This window comes from Anolis carolinensis, chromosome 4, assembly GCF_035594765.1.
Source record: "Anolis carolinensis isolate JA03-04 chromosome 4, rAnoCar3.1.pri, whole genome shotgun sequence".
Lineage (NCBI taxonomy): Eukaryota > Metazoa > Chordata > Lepidosauria > Squamata > Dactyloidae > Anolis > Anolis carolinensis.
This window is the reverse complement of record NC_085844.1, coordinates 217,326,319-217,342,758: the sequence shown is the minus strand read 5'-3', so window position 1 is coordinate 217,342,758 and position 16,440 is coordinate 217,326,319. Positions and strand designations below refer to the sequence as shown.

The window sequence follows — 16,440 nt, the reverse complement described above, 5'->3', positions numbered from 1 at the left end:
GTTATGTTTAAATTTTATAATTGTGTATGTTTTTGTCTATTGATGTAAGCCACCCCAAGTCCCCTTCGGGGGAGATGGAGGTGGGGTATAAATTTATTATTATTATTATTATTATTATTATTATTATTATTATTATTATCGGAATTTACACTGTCATATAATTCAGTTCAAAGCAGATAATCTGGATTTTATACAATTGTATAGAAGGGGGCTCAATAATATGTGAACGGATACAGGATGCTCACCCCAATTTATATACAAGGACGATTACCCTGTGAAAATGAATTGCATTTGCCACAAGTCAACATGTGACTTGAAAGCACACACACACACACATGCATTTTTCCTTGGCAAGAAAGAGCTGTTCGGCAGTGGAACTCTCTGCCTCAGTGTGTGGTGGAGGCTCCTTCTTTGGAGGCTTTTAAGCAGAGGCTGAATGGGCATCTGTTGGGGGTGCTTTGAATGAGATTTTCCTCCTTCTTGCAGAGGGTTGGACTGAATGGCCCATGAGGTCTCTTCCAACTCTACGATTCTATGATTCTATATACGAGGGCACTGTGAATCAGTCAGTTCCGATTTACTATATCCAAGCCAGTGCAAGATTCCTGGGGTTAGGATCTTGTTGGTTCTCGATTGTAGTAGAACAATCCACAATCCATATGTAGTATATTTTTTTAGTGTTACAATGTGGTAAGCAGGAAAGATAGGGGAAGCAGTCTCTGCTGTTGTCTGGAACGTAGTTGGCTCTTGGATAGGTGGTTTCCTCTAAGCCTTGCTTTCCACTGGGTCCTCAAATCTAAAGACTTTCTGGGAAGGCTGCCTTGGAAAGCTATCTGTGTGAGAAAGGCAATGTTCCAAGGCAGCCTTCCCAGAGCACTCTTAGCTTCAAGGCTATTCAGGATCTGGCAGCTTTCTCTTCAGATAATTCAAGCCCCCACTATTGTGCACACAGCTCTCATTGGCCAACAGTATCCCAGCCAATAATGCAGTATCCAAAGACAAAAACATAATGAATATTATCAGGAAGCTGTCATTTAAAAATCTTTGTAGTGTAAGTAGGAACACCATTGCTGTAAAAAAATTCAACAAATTACAAAAACGAAAATCCATGGAGGGAAAGCAGTTAAGATTGGTGCTTCTTTCCTCCTTGACTTCAGTGAACTCTTCTCATAATTCTTTAGTTACAGAGCTCTGTTGTTCTTTATTTACAGTAATATACAGATTGTAGGGGGCATTATTGATGTGACAGATACCTTCAGAACTAAACATGAAACCAAAACCCAGCAAGGATGCACAGACACATAGTGAAAAAAATACTGCACACACAGCTTCCTAATGATTTTATCCACAGGGATATTACTCTGATTCTTTAGTGTTAATACAGTCTAGCATTATTATATGGCTTGGCAAACCATCACCTGCAGTGCTGAGACCTCCAACAGCCTCATATAGAGTAATAGCACAGCATCTCTATGAAACTGAGTACACATGGGGCAAGATTCAGATTATATTAGCCATGCTTTAGGTTTACTGAGTTATGTGGAAGCTAAATTAGTCATTACAATGGAGATTGAAGCATGGCTGACTTACTCACTGACATTAAGATAGACAAAAAAAAAAGAAAACGGGTTCCCTGGAACTACAAAGACAAGTATCCGCTATTACAATAATACAGAAATTGTTTTAGATGTCATTAAACCTAAATTTAGTTCAATACATCAATATGAATATAGATATAAAAGGCGTTGCTAAACAATCAAATAAATACACTCCAATATGAGTGTAAAGGAGGTAAGCAATGGTGGATGCCAATGCGGCAGTCAATCAACACCAATGTTAAGTCTGAATTTTAAAGGAGCTGTCCAAGGCAGTAACCCATATTAGAATTAGATCTCTGCATCTTGGATAATGTATTTGAATTTCGGTTTAAAACCCAGAGTGAATTCAATGTCCCAGTAACGTCAGAGCACAAACAATAACAGAACCCTATCTAATACAACTGCAAGTCCCACTGTGTGGCTGTTGTTGGTGTCAATAGAGACATTGTCCTACTGTTAAAAAAAAACCTTTTCCAATCCCAGAATATTCTTCCTTCCCCATGAAAGGCATGATTAGGGACAGCAATGAAAGGTCAAATACAGTGTAAGTGAGACAGCATGATCTAATGGTTGATTGCTCCTCTCTTCTCTGTAGCAATTGCATTAGACGCTGATAAAGAACAGTGAAGGATTTCCAACTGCAACTCTGCACACTGAATGTAATATCTGATCTATGGACTTCTTTATAGTTTATCAAGGAAATGAAGCTGGGGAGGAAAAGGTTGTTTAGAATGAAACATGTGAATTTTCTTTGGACTTTACCCATTCTCTACTCCTTCTTATAAACAAGACTCTTGCTTTTTGGCACTATGTAATTTTTTTCCTTTGTCCAATCATCTTTTCCTTTTTTATCCTACAGTAAGTTCACTGAGGAGTCAACATTTCATAACTGACCTTTCTCCTTCACAAATTGGAATTTGTGAATAAGTCCATGAAATGCCACAACAACGACTAGGAGTGTTTTGTAAAGGGTATTTGAAATATTTGAGAAAATGATTGAAAAACATGTTTCTTCATTGACATGAAGCCTTGAGAAGAACTACTCTGGATTAATAAATTCAGGAGTTAGTCTGCACAAAATTTACACATAGTATTGTTGCAATCAAAGATAGCCTTTTTTGCACAAGAATCAGTATTTTCAGTGCAAAAAAAGCCACATGTGAATTTTGCACAGAACAAGTCTATATTGTAGCATTTTCAGTGCAAGCAATTTCTATGCTGAAAATAATATAGCAGTAGAGAAATATTATTTTCTGTGCAGAAAAAAGGTGTGACCTGTGATGATGATGATTTCCTGGGATGTTACTGGACTGCAAGTCTCATATGCCTAAGCACCATATTCAATGGTTCAAATTAGGGGTGTTACCAGAGAAACGTGCGAAATACAACAAGGGGGGGGGGGTTAGGGAAAAGAGTTGGAAATGTGGGGAGCCCAAGGGTACTTTCATGCACATGTGGTGGAAGTATAAATTGGTGAAGAAATTCTGGTATGAAGTATACAGAAAAATGGGAAAAATACTGCAACTGAAATTTGAATTTAAACTGGAATACTTCCTGTTAGGAATTACAGATTTCCAAACGGACAAAAATACAGGCAAGCTGCTATTTCATCTCACAACAGTGGCAAGGATAAACCTGGCCCAAGTATGGAAATCAAAAAATGTAATAACTATTGAAAAATGGATTCTGAAAGCATTAGATATTATGAAAATGGATCTATTGACACAGAAACTTGCACAGAATAGATCAGCATCAAATAGAATGAACTGGAATAAATTCATAGACTTCTTAGAAAAAGAAAAGATTGATATACATGTAAAATTTATTAAAGAAAGCCGAAGGACCAAAGTATTATACTATATTAATATCAATGAAGATTTAAGAAATAGGAACTGCAGCCCCGAGTGAACTGGAAGTTCTAGGGAGAAACTTTGTTCTTTTCTTTGTTTATCTATTTTTTTTCTATTTTCTATTTTTATTTTTCTCCTCTTCTCTATAGCTCTTTTCCCTTACTCTCGCTGGGAACAATTACAAAGTGCGCACACTATGTATTATCTTTTTATTTCTACTATCCTATAAATTACATGTTCCTCCACTTTTATTGTAAGAAGAAAAGATAGCTTTCTACTCTATTCATTTAATTTTCTTTTTTATCCTCAATAAAAATAAATTAAAAAAAAGAAAAAATGAAAAAATGATGGGTGTTACAGTCCTACAATATCTGGAAGGCTATAATTCCCAATTCCTAGTGCCTACGTTGTTGCTTTGTTTATTAATGAACTTACATTTTTTTCTGCTCCATATAATGTCACCATTTTCAGTGTAATTCACACACCAAGTAACCATGTTTTTATGACTCAGTAAAATACACTTTTTAATAAAACAATAAGAATAAAACAAAGTCCAGTCTGTATGAATCGAACAGTAATTGCCAAAAAATCAAAATAGGTATCCCTTAGTCATATATTATGTTTGCAATGAGCTTTCACATTTGCTCTGCTATTTTCCATTGGAAAAGAATAATGGAAAACTCACAACCAACTAACCACAGCAACAACCCATTTTGGTTTGATTCTATAAACTGAAATGCAAAGAGCAGTTTATAGGGAATGGCAAATATGTTATACAGCTCACAATGAAATGCAGAGGGAATAAAAGCATTTCATTAAAAACTTTCAGTGCTATAAGAGGAGATAAGATGAAGTAGCAAAAAAAATCATTGCCTTAGCCATGTATTACAAACTTTTAGCACTTTTGTCTGGCATAAGCTGTCTTTCTTTGCAGTAACATGGCAGAAGTGTCAGCTACTTATTTGCTACCAAAACATAATTATAGTGTGTGTGTGTGTGTGTGTGTGTGTGTGTGTGTGTGTATATATATATATATATATATATATATATATATATATATATATAATATTTTATGTATCCTTCTTTCATATACATAAGGATTGTTGTTGTTTTGATATCATTTAGTTCATCGTGTAAAACATAAAGCAATAGATTAACATTTTAAATATTAAATCCCCATGTTGGAATATTCTTTTTTCCCCTCCAGGACATTTTTGAAGGGTTCCCAGGCTTTCTTGAATATTGAACGGTCTTTTATCTGAAGATATCTTGCCTAAATGTCCATTTCAACTATTTCAGATCAAGAACATCTTAAAAACTTTTCCAGCACATTGTTGGAACAAAGTGGTGGTTCAGGGACTATATGCACAGAGAAAAGGCAGCCATTCTATATGCATATACCTAGGAGTTAGCTACATTAAATATGTATCTGAGTTCAGATATGTATGATCAAGGACACATCTTGTATTTTTTAATATTTTAAAAAGCAAAACCTGCATGTATTCAAGAAGATTTTTCATTACACACACACACACACACCATCATATACACATATATGGCGGGCACACACACATACAAATACATATGTGAAAAAACATGCATGCTCACAAGATTTTCAGACCAATTCATTATGCTTTAAAAATCCTCAGCATTTGGCTATTCAAGCCTCCCTGGCTTTATGAGATCCAACATAAGCCTGGAAAAAATTGTCATTTGATTGCATGCATTTTCTCTGAAGCTGGCTTTATACAGCTTGAGGCTTTGCTTCATATGAGAGGATGACGAGAAAAACATCTGCAGCCTCCATTAGATATTAGTTTGATTGTGCTCCTTATAGAAAACTGGTGTACACAAGAATGAGATGATGAGTACATTTAGCAGCGGACTGCTTTCACTACTACTTTCAATGATCCATCCATATGATTTTTCAAAGGGTAGCTGTGTAGATTAAAACAATAGAACTGGAAGGTACGTTGTGCACCATTTAGTACTATTTATTGCCAATGCAAGAAACCCACAGCTAAGGAGCCCCAACAGATGGCCTTTCAAACTCTGGTTAAAACCTTATAATAAAGGAGAAAGCTACTTTCCAAGACAGCTTCATATAATGTCAGGATTTTCAGTGTAATTCACACAAATTTGTTGCTGTTGTTGTTCTGTGCTTTCAACTTTGTTGTCATTGTTGCTCTCAAATTTGTTGTTGTTGTTCTATGCTTTCAACTAATTTCTAACTCATGGCAACCTTCAGGTGAATTTGTCTCAAGGTTTCTCGGCAAGATTTGTTCAGAGGTGGTTGTCTTTGCTTTACTCTGAGACTGAGAGAGTCTGACTTGCTCAAGGTCACCCGGTGGGTTTCTATGGCCAAGCAGGGATTTGAGACCTGATTTCCAGAATTGTAGTAAAGTGCTCAAGCCACTACACCATGCAATGTGAGAAAATTTTCATAATTTTTAGACATCTCATATTTTAATAATTATAAATCCAGTTTTTTGGTTCTATTCCCTAAGCAGAAGAAAATGAGCTTGTACCATTTTCTACTTCATAGCCTTTCAGATATTTGAGGATGATTATTACCAGTATATTCCATCTCCCTTATGGTAAACATTTTGCCTTGGCAAATTATGCCCCAGAGATCCTTAAATACCACAACAAGCTTGCTCCATTTTCTACTTGATCTTCTTTCAGATTATGTTCCCCTTATCTCATTTTAGTGCTCTGCCATCAATTTGCTTAGATAGCTACCACATATCCCTTACACTCAACATATATCACCTCATCATTGATGCATGTTTGAAAAACATGCTTCTCTAATGTGTGTACTATAAGGATGCCCACCTTTTACATATTACCCCATTTTTTTTATTTTTTTTTATTAATTTATCAATCAAAATGTATAAGTATACATTCTTTCCTCATTTTACAATATTTCTTTCCTCATTTTACAATATTTTACAATATCTTAGACATATCATATTGTATACAATCTGACAGTAAAAAAATCAAGAACACCTTTAAACGTATTTCTTATCAGTTTTTAACTTTTCCATTACAACTTTACTACATATCCCTCTACTACATGTTTTATCTACTTATACATGTTTTATATTGTTGTTGTTGTTGTTGTTATTATTATTATTATTTACATCATTAATTTATCAATCAAAATGTATAAGTATATGTTCTTTCATCCTTTTACATTGTCTTAGACATATCATACATATCATATTGTATACAATCCAACAGTAAAGAAAAATCAAAATCAAAGATATTTTTAAGAATATTTCTTATCAGTTTTTAAGTTTTCCATTATAACTTTACTACATTTCTCTCTACTACACACTTTTTATCTAGTTATATTTTTATCTACCTCCCCCCCTTCCCCTTACTTTGTGCCCCCCTTTACCAAAACCAGCCAACTCATATTGTTTCACAAGTCCAAAATTTCATTGCCTCTGTTGCTGGCTTGTACCCCTTGCCCTCATTAAAAATATACTCAATAAATTTTCCCCATATTTTTTAAAAATCTGTTTGTTTCGATATTCCCTTTTTAATTTTAATATTGCAAGTCAGCTTGTCACTAATAGCTATGTTCCAAATTTCCCTGAACTACGAGTGGTCGCCTAATAGAATATTAACAATTTTTCTGCAGTTATCAAATTAGATACCTAACTCCCATTAGATTAAATCTGATTGATAAAAAAAATACACAAACAGTGCTGGAGAGGCTGTCAGGAAATTGAGTCATATCCCCATATGTGGTGGTCATGTAAAAATATCCAAAAATTTTGGGAAATGATATTTAAAGAAATAAAAGCAATAATAAAAATAGAAATAGAGAATACACCTAAATCAACATTATTACTTATGCATGACAATACAATCCCCACACAAGAGGAGAAAGAATTGGTTTCTAATTTGGTTTCTAATTTGACACTATCCCAATTTTAGCAGCTATTCTGGGCAATTCTGGTAATTTTTATTATATCTTTTTTTCCCAATTCTGTTAATGAAATTACTGTTATGGTGGCAAAAGAAGTTGGCTTCTGTACCCCATCTTAATAGAATCAAAATGGTAAGATAACACGAGGGCTGTCCAGTCCAACCTCTTTCCTTGTGGTAATACACAAACAAAGCACTTCCAATAGATGTCCATCTAGCCTCTGTTTAAAAATCTCCAGAGAAGGATACACCACTATACTCAGAGGACATCCTCCAGCGTGCACATTTGCTCTGTGTACATATTGGCCTTAAATTATGAACTCCTGGTGAGGTTTCACTAATGGGACTGTTATTTCCCTTGATCTGTATACTGTACTTCTGTTTATGCAGCGTACAATGGCATTGGCTCCTCTTCCCTCCCACCACATCACATTGTTGATTCATGTTTTGCTTGTAGCCTATTAAGATCATTAAATCCTTTTTACAAGGACTACTGTCAAGCCAGTTGTCACCCATCCTGTATTTGTTATCTGATTCTCCCGGCCTAAATGCAGAACTCAACATTTATCCCTGTTGATATTTATTCTGTTTGCACTGGTCCAGTTCTCCAGACTTCTAAGGTCATCTTGAAGTCTGATTCTTTTTCTGCGATATTACCAATCCCTCACAGTTGGGTGTCATCTGTATAGGGAGTCCCAGAAAAATGTATAAATCTTTAAAAGGATTAATGATTCCAACAGCAGAGAATAGTCTCAAAATGGCAAAAGCAACTTTTAAGTGATATTTGCAACTCTCCAACAATGGCAGCAGTGCACTGCTATACTAGGCTAACTATCTGAATGTTTTAAAGAAAGATGTAATTTAAAATGAAATTGATAATTCTGATCAAATCATTATTATTAGTATTAGCATAACCCTCGTATGTGCTGGACTTACAGAAACCTATTGAAATGAAGGACATATATGGTCATGCTGGAATACTTACAAAATACCCAAAGAGGCCATTTTGTTGGAAGTGGGTAAATGAAACCATGAGCACTGGTTCTGTGAAAACAACAACAACAACAACAACAACAACAACATTATTTTTCTATCCCCCCTTCATCTCCCCAAAGGGACTCGGGGTGGCTCACACAGGGCCAAGCCCAAAAACAAATAATAAGCAAAGTAAAATACATGTAAAAACAGCACCTTCAACCAGATACAATGCATTAAAAACAAATAATACAATATAATAACAGTAAAACAGTAAAACTGTAAAAACCAATTTAAAACATAGGATAATAACATGGAAGGACCACCATTTAGGAAAAATGGAATAAAATGGTAGGGTGGTCTAGGCAAAAGTGAAAAGATGTGTATTATAGTGCCATTTGGGGGCGTAGAAGGACAAAGTGCTCAACATTCTCAGCGAGAATTGGAGTGAGATTGGGCTTCAAGCTTCTTCCAGGAGAAAGTGGAATAAAGTGTGAAACATAGTGAAATTCATTTAAGTGGAGTTGCACTGAAAAGGTGGGGTTGCATTGTAAATGTGGTTTCTCTCAAAGAAGCAAATTAATTTGGGCCCTTATAATTCCAAATGGCTCTTATTTGTTATATTGTTTATTAAAATATTTATATCCTGCCCTATATGATGCCATCTCAGGGAAGTGTAAAATCTTTATAAATGAAATAGCACAAACAATAACAACAGTCTAGTTCAAAAGCCTCTTAAACTCACTGACAAATTAAAACAGGCTAAAATGTTTAAAACATGTGCATAAGTCTTTTGGATCCCAAGCTTTAATAAACAGCCATTTTTTAACTTGATGGCTAGATGAAGCCAGCATTTGTGCTGATTCGGGGGAGGTCTCTCCACAACTGGGATTCGACAGCTATGAAGGTCCTCTTTCACGTGAAATTTTGAAAAAAAAACATAGGGTTATTACAAGGTTTGAAATTGAAATTTCATATCAGTAGCATATCTTCTTTTTTGCTTGTAAGTCAACAGGCAACTCAGAAGATACACGCACATATATGCTCAGACCTATGGCAGAAACCCAGTGATCTCATCTGCCTTTCATATGAATCTAAAACTTCACAGTTAGCTTTTCTTGAACCTTCTCACAGGTGCACACATCCTTTAATACTATCCCACCTCCCTCCCTTTTTCATCTATTCCTTTTGAATAAGTTGCAGCTTACATCCCAGTCATGAGTGTCTTCCCATCAGATTTCAGTAATGCCTTTTGAATATTATCTCAGATTGCTTATTTCTGATGTTCTATGCACTGTATAGAGCCATCTGACACCATGGTTCATTCCTTCCAGTTGCTTCCTTGAAGATTAGTCAAGTATCAAAGGACAGTTTGAAGGGAAAAGTCAGAGGGTGATCAGGGAACCAAGATAAGATAAAACCATGCTGAGGCAGAAGTATTCTCAATCAGTGAGAATTTTAGAAGTTGCTGTTAATCAATTTGGACTCTAACAAGAAAGCAGATTAATCATGGAAACAGCATTCTGAGTCTACCAACTGGTTTTTATTTGCTTTTGAGTGTCTTCAAGTAATTTCTGACTTATGGTGAGTCTAAGGCTGGTTCTCCACAAGCACTATAATACAGTTCAAAGCTAACTTGAGGGTGGGGTATTTATGAAATGTACACCCCCAATGCATGCTGCATCATGCATTATGCATCAAGCCAAAACAGTGCATTAAAAAACTATGTGAAAGTCCAAAACAAGCTAGATAGCACACTGCAGCTGTCCAGAATATACCCCATGCAGAGTTTGAAAGTGGCACTGGAAAATGTGGAGTGCTTGTCAGAACACTCCTAGCACAGAAGCCCTTTGAAAATGCCAAAACAGAGCTGTTCTGGAGATAAACAATTACTCCTCCTGGAGAGAAAACATACAATTATCATGGGAACTCTTACTTTCTGCCTCTTTTTCTCATTTCCTGTGTCCTGCCATGGTCCAGCTCTGATCTCAAAGGGACATTGGTGCATTTTAGCTAACTGGTTTAAATAATGTCCAGCATTTTACAGCAGCTCTCTAGCCGTACTGTGGTTTCTGAGTTTGGTTTGATCTGCATTTAGCTGATTTTTGTGTGTGTGTGTCAGGAGCAACCGGAGTTGCTTCTGGAGTGAGAGAATTGGCCGTCTGCAAGGATGTTGCCCAGGGGACGCCCGGATGTTTTGATGTTTTACCATCCTTGTGAGAGGCTTCTCTCATGTCCCCGCATGGAGCTGGAGCTGAAAGAGGGAGTTCATCTGCACTCTCCCCGGGTGGAATTCGAACCTGGCAGCCTTCAGGTCAGCAACTCAACCTTCAAGTCACGAGGCTTTTATCCCCTAGGCCACCGGAGGCTCCTAGCTGATACTGTGGCCACTATCCCAGCCTTGAATTGGTTCCTGGGGTGTTTGTGTAAACATTGCACAGCAAAATGAGTTCATTTTAATCCACTTCCAAACTGGGTTATAGTGTCTGTATAAAACCATGCTCAGCCTGAATGCTGAAATTTGTACCATTACTATGTTGTTAATTAAATTTCTCTTTGATTTACAAATGCTCTCATTCTTGAACACTAAAAGGGGCATTTTTCCTTGTATCAGATGAACTATATAGTTTTGGGGTTGAGTCTTTTATCAAATGAACTGTGAGGACAGCTAAAGCTATTTTCATTCTTAAACTAAGCCAAAGACTGACATCCAGCAGTAGTTTGTCTCCCCAGGGCCATGTGACAGATCTGGAGCACACAGCCGAGTCAAACAAACTTCCAAACAACTTATGCATCCTATTAGCCTCAACCCCAAAAATACAAGCTCAGTAATGTCTGTTTCACTGGTTCCATGCAAAATACTCTATTGATTCCTCCTGTTCACCTTCTCATTTAAGTGAACAGGAGGAATCAGCAGAGTATTTTGCATGGGGCCAGTGGAAAAACATTACTTATCACCTATTCAGAGGGGGCTTGGGAGGTGTTCTAGTCCAGTGACGGATAGGCACGTTGCCCATCCCATGATGTTGCTGAACTTCCAGTGGAGGCCTCACCTTCAAATGGAGGGGAAGCATCATACAACACTTCCCTCACAACACAGATCCTTGCCCTGAGGGCAACACGTCTCATGCATGATGGGGGAAGCATCATCACGAGGGAGAAGCACGCAGAGCAATGGATTCTCTCTACTGCCTTTCTTTTCTAAAGTGAAGTAGGACGCTTCACCTCTTCTTTGTGATAAGGTTATTAGTGAGCTTGTAGTTTTGGGGTTGGGGCTAATTGGCTAATATAAATTTGAGACTAATGACCTCATCACACTAGCCAAATTCAGCATTTTAGGATGGTTACAGCCTGTTTTGGGGATGGAACCCCACCCCGGTCATCACATGACATTGTGTGACTTTTGGTGGCGGCCCCATCCCCAACTAGGATGGAAGTGTTTTTGAACACTTCTCTCCCAACACGGGAGCCTTTGTGTGTTGTTTCCAGTTTAGGCTACACTTCCCCCATGAGATGGGAGGATCATTGCCATGCTGAAGTGGCATGTGGGGTGACATTTCACCACCCTTGCTGGTGAAATAGCATTGGGGGGGGGGGCTCCTCCATGTGATAAGGCCCTAATTGTCTCTTCCATATATGTTTAACTATCACAACATAAGAGACTTGGGTGCAAATTCAAGTTACACATCAAATCACTAAGTGACTCAGTTTAGCCTACTTCACCACAATCTTGTGATGATGATTGGGAAAACCTCTACATATGCTGCTGGGATCTGTTTAGAGAAAAATATGATATAAATGTGATGAACAAAATATTTCACTGTGTGTTCATCCATGCCTTATTCACAGCTAAATGGGATTATGAATTGAAATGTACGTAAATGTGCTTTAGAGGTACAAGCAACCGAAGATACTGTCTGCCCGAGGGAAAGAAAAGAGAAATCTTATTCCAATAGTGTCTGAATCTTTTCTCATTATTGATGATAGCAGAGGATCATCCACCTTCCTGAAGGAAGCAACCTAGCTTAGGGAAGGCAGAACTATCCCATTAAACTGTATCATTGGGAAGACGAAACATAAAGAAAAAGCCAACAAGCTACTGCTATTGACCCATCCACATTATCTATCACCATCTTCTGTCACGAAGGTTGAATAACTCTTTAATATGTCCATGTGACATCCCCACTTTACTTTTACATGAATGGTACAGTGGTTTAAGCATTGAACTGTAACTGTAAAATAAGGTTCAAATCCCCATTTGGATATGAAAGCCAAAGGGTGACTTAGGTAAATCAAATTCTTTCAGCCTCAAAGGAAGGCAATGGCAATCATCATCTGGACAAATCTTGCCGAGAAAACCTTGTGATAAGTTTACTTTAGGGTAGCCATAGGTCGGAAATACTTGAATGTCGAAAACAACAATGAAGTAATTGATGGGCAACTAAAACAGGGCAATGGAGGCATTAAAAAAACTCAATCCAATTGGAGTGTGAACCACCCAGGAAGCAAAATGGGGAGAATTAAATTCAAGCTTTACTTGGTGAAGAAACAGCCTGGGGATTATGGAATAAACTTAGATGAGTGGGATCAATAAAGGACAAACGACACAGTAAGGTAATGGGAAGCACTGCAAGATAAATTAGAGAGGGTTGCCCAGAGGTTATGGTGGCCAGCAAGCAATGCATTAAAAAACCAGGCAAGTGGGACTAGCCAGGGAAAAAAACCTAATTAAAAGTATAGAAAAGCAGAGCCATGGTGTAAAACATATAAGAAGAGAGGAGGCTTTGCAGAAAGATTATAGGGTGTAATGAAAGGAAAGGTGCCAGGGTGATAACAAGAGGCAAGGTTGAGAATGGAAAGGCTGTAACTTCACACAAGGCTCAGATAAATAATAAAGACAAGTTTTCACAGGTACATGCAGAGCAAGGGAAGATTGAAAGAGCCAGGAGGTTATATCAGAGGAAGCGGACAGACTTATTGGTAGTAGAGGCAGAGGCACCACTGTAATAAGCCCAGAATATTGAATTCAAACAGCCGACAAAGAAAGATGTGCTGAAGAGCCTACAGAGGGAAAAATAAGAAACCCTCTAGATTTATTATTTTTGTCAGAAACATACATTTTGAAACCATCAAAACTGGCAGTGGAGTGGGTGTATCCTGTCTAGGAAAACACACATCAGTGAGTTTTCTGATGCCCCAACTTTTTTTTGGGGGGGGGGGAGATACCCACGCAAAAGAAAATGTGCATTTCAAAAATGCTCCTGGAACAAAATGCACTCATTTAAAAATTTTGCACACATACTTTAGTCACTAAGAAAACAGTAGCACATTAGGCATGAATACAGTTTGACAAAAATTATGCAAAAATTATACACAATTTCCTATGCAGGAAGAAAAACTTAATATGAAACAAGAATGGAATGAGGATGCCAGTGGGATACTGAGAAAAGAGAATTGGGTTGACTATGTTTTCACATCTCTAGTTGAGCCTTGAAGTCGTGTAAGGTTCCCCGTGTGCCTGCCTTCTGAAATAGGGGCATCCAGGTCCATGCACTTGACAGTGTACTCAACTCCTACAGTTTTAGATGGTGAGCAATAATATTAAGGCTTTCATCTTGGGACTTTGATCTTGGATTTATAATTGCATATATTACACTAACTGTATGCGTGCTAGGAAACTGGAAACACAGCTGAATCCTTTGTATCTTCAACGACACACATTTTCCCCATTTATGTATCTGTTCAGTATGTGTATCCCATTCTCCTTCAAGAAGTCCAATAGCTATTAGCCTGAAAACTATAAACAAAAATATCCCTCCAAACTGACAACAGATCATATTCTTCTTAATTAAAACAGCTATAAAATATTTCAAGTAGCAGAGTAAACTAAAAACCAAATAACGGCATCAACCCAGATTACTAGTTGATAAGACAGTCTACAAATTATGAACAAGATAGGTTCTGCAGGTTTGTTCTTAAGTTGAATTTGTATATAAGTCAGAACAGGTACATCTTTTAAGTGTAACTCCGGCCAAATATATATAAGCTTTAGACAGCATAGGGGTTAACACCCCTGTGGTGTTTGTTTTGCTGTCTGTGCCCCTGTTCAGAAGATTTCACCTCACTTTCTGTCCCTGTGGTAACTGGATTTTGAAAAATTTGACTTGCTGGGGAAACAAGGATTGGTGAGAAAGCCTCAGTGAAGACACCTTTTCCCCATGATAACTCTTTCAGGAGTGAATTTCCTCTTCTAGGAGTAGATTTCTCTCACTTCCTGTTGTCTCACCCCCATTCATAACTGTGAATCATTTGTAACTCAGATGTTTGTAACTTGGGGACTGCCTGTATATGATATGACTAAAAGCCTTTTTAAGGGGGAAGAAGTTTTCAATACAAAAAAACATTTTTGCACATTTTTGAATTAGAGTCAGAAGCATATGGGTTGGTCTCGTGAGAAAAACAAGGGAGCACAAATACCTGATATGCCCAAATTTGAAGACTGGTGGGGTGGGAGTGATTTTGTCATTTGGAAGCTGTATTTGCTGGGATTTATAGTTCACCTACAATCAAAGAACATTCTGAACTCCACCAATGATGGAATTGAACCAAACTTGGCACACAGAACTCCCACGACCAACAGGAAATACTGGAAGGGTTTGGTGGGCCTTGAGTTTGGGAGTTGTAGTTCACCTACATCCAGAGAGCACTGTAGTCATAAACAATGATGGATCTGGACCAAACTTGGCACAAATAATCAATATACCTGAATTTGAACACTAGTGGTTTGGGGAAAATAGACCTTGACATTTGGAAGTTATAGTTGCTGGGATTTATATTTCACTTACAATCAAAGAGCCCCTTGAACTCCACCAAACTTCCCTCACAGAACCCCCATGACCAACAGAAAATACTGGTCTTAGCAACCCCTCTGAATCCCCCTCACGACCCTCCCAGGGATCCTGACCCCTAGGTTGAGAAACGCTGATCTAGACAGTGAGGAATTGATTTTCAGTGAAATGGTAAGAAACAAAAGATTGCTTACCCATGTGCTGTATAATTTCCCCTATGATTGATTTCTCTAGGGTTACATATACAGTAGAGTCTCGCTTATCCAACCTCTGCTCATCCAATGTCTGGTATTATCCAATGCAGTCTGCCTCCTGCCCGGATTCACAGCTGTTTACAGGACTGAACTTTTTACAGATTTAACTTCCGACAATGTTGTTAGTGTAAGTTCTTTTTATGCAATTCTATCTTTATTTGTAGTCAATTTTTTTAGTAGTCAATATTTTTGTAGTCAATGTTTTCAATATATTATGATGTTTTGGTGCTAAATTCGTAAATACAGTAATTACTACATAACATAACTGTGTATTGAACTGCTTTTTCTGTTGATTTGTTGTAAAACATGATGTTTTGGTGCTTAATTTGTCAAATCATAACGCAATTAGACATTTAATAGGCTTTTTCTTTATCTAACATTTTTGCTTATCCAACGTTCTGCTGGATCGTTTATGTTGGATAACCAAGATTCCACTGTACATGTTTAGCATCATAGCCATGTGCCTGTAATGTTGAGGTTGAAAGGAGGGGAGTTACAAGAAAATTTGGAAAGTAATAATAGTAATAATTTTATTTCTTACCCGCCTCTCCTCATGGTTCGAGGCTGGTCACAACACATAGAACATTAAACCTCTTTCTGCTGTTTCATTCCTAAAACTTTCATTCCCAAAAGGTGTTTTCGCTATGAAAACATCCATAGAACTTTAGATGCACACATTTGAATGTGAAATGTACTTTGGCTTTACATGGGAATGGAAAATAAATTAAATTAAAACAAATTTATCCAAATGTAGACATGGTCTGTGATGCTATCTATGAAAGCATGCATGTATGAAAAAGAAACTAAGACATTTCTCCATTCTTAGCCTCACAAGTGGAAAATATGGAATGATGCTTCAATCTGTTTTAAAAAAAGGGAATCTGCTTCCTGGACTCAGTTCTCAGTCTGTTGAAAAAGTCAATTTTCAAGAAGATAATTGCCCTTGTAAAAATTGCAGTCTCTGCAAATATACCCT

The 16,440-nt window shown here is 37.3% G+C and overlaps 1 protein-coding gene across 3 annotated transcripts in view; it reads right to left on the bottom strand.

Annotated features, from left to right (window-relative positions):
• raly (RALY heterogeneous nuclear ribonucleoprotein) overlaps window positions 1-16,440 on the bottom strand; it is a 305,333-nt gene that overhangs the window by 165,409 nt on the left and 123,484 nt on the right. Inside the window, exon 3 of one of the 3 annotated variants that reach the window (XM_062978807.1) lies at window positions 8,373-8,431. The exons of the other annotated variants lie outside the window; for them this stretch is intronic. The gene's annotated coding sequence lies outside the window, so the exon portion shown is untranslated. The remainder of the gene's footprint in view (window positions 1-8,372; window positions 8,432-16,440) is intronic. 3 annotated transcript variants of the gene reach the window in all.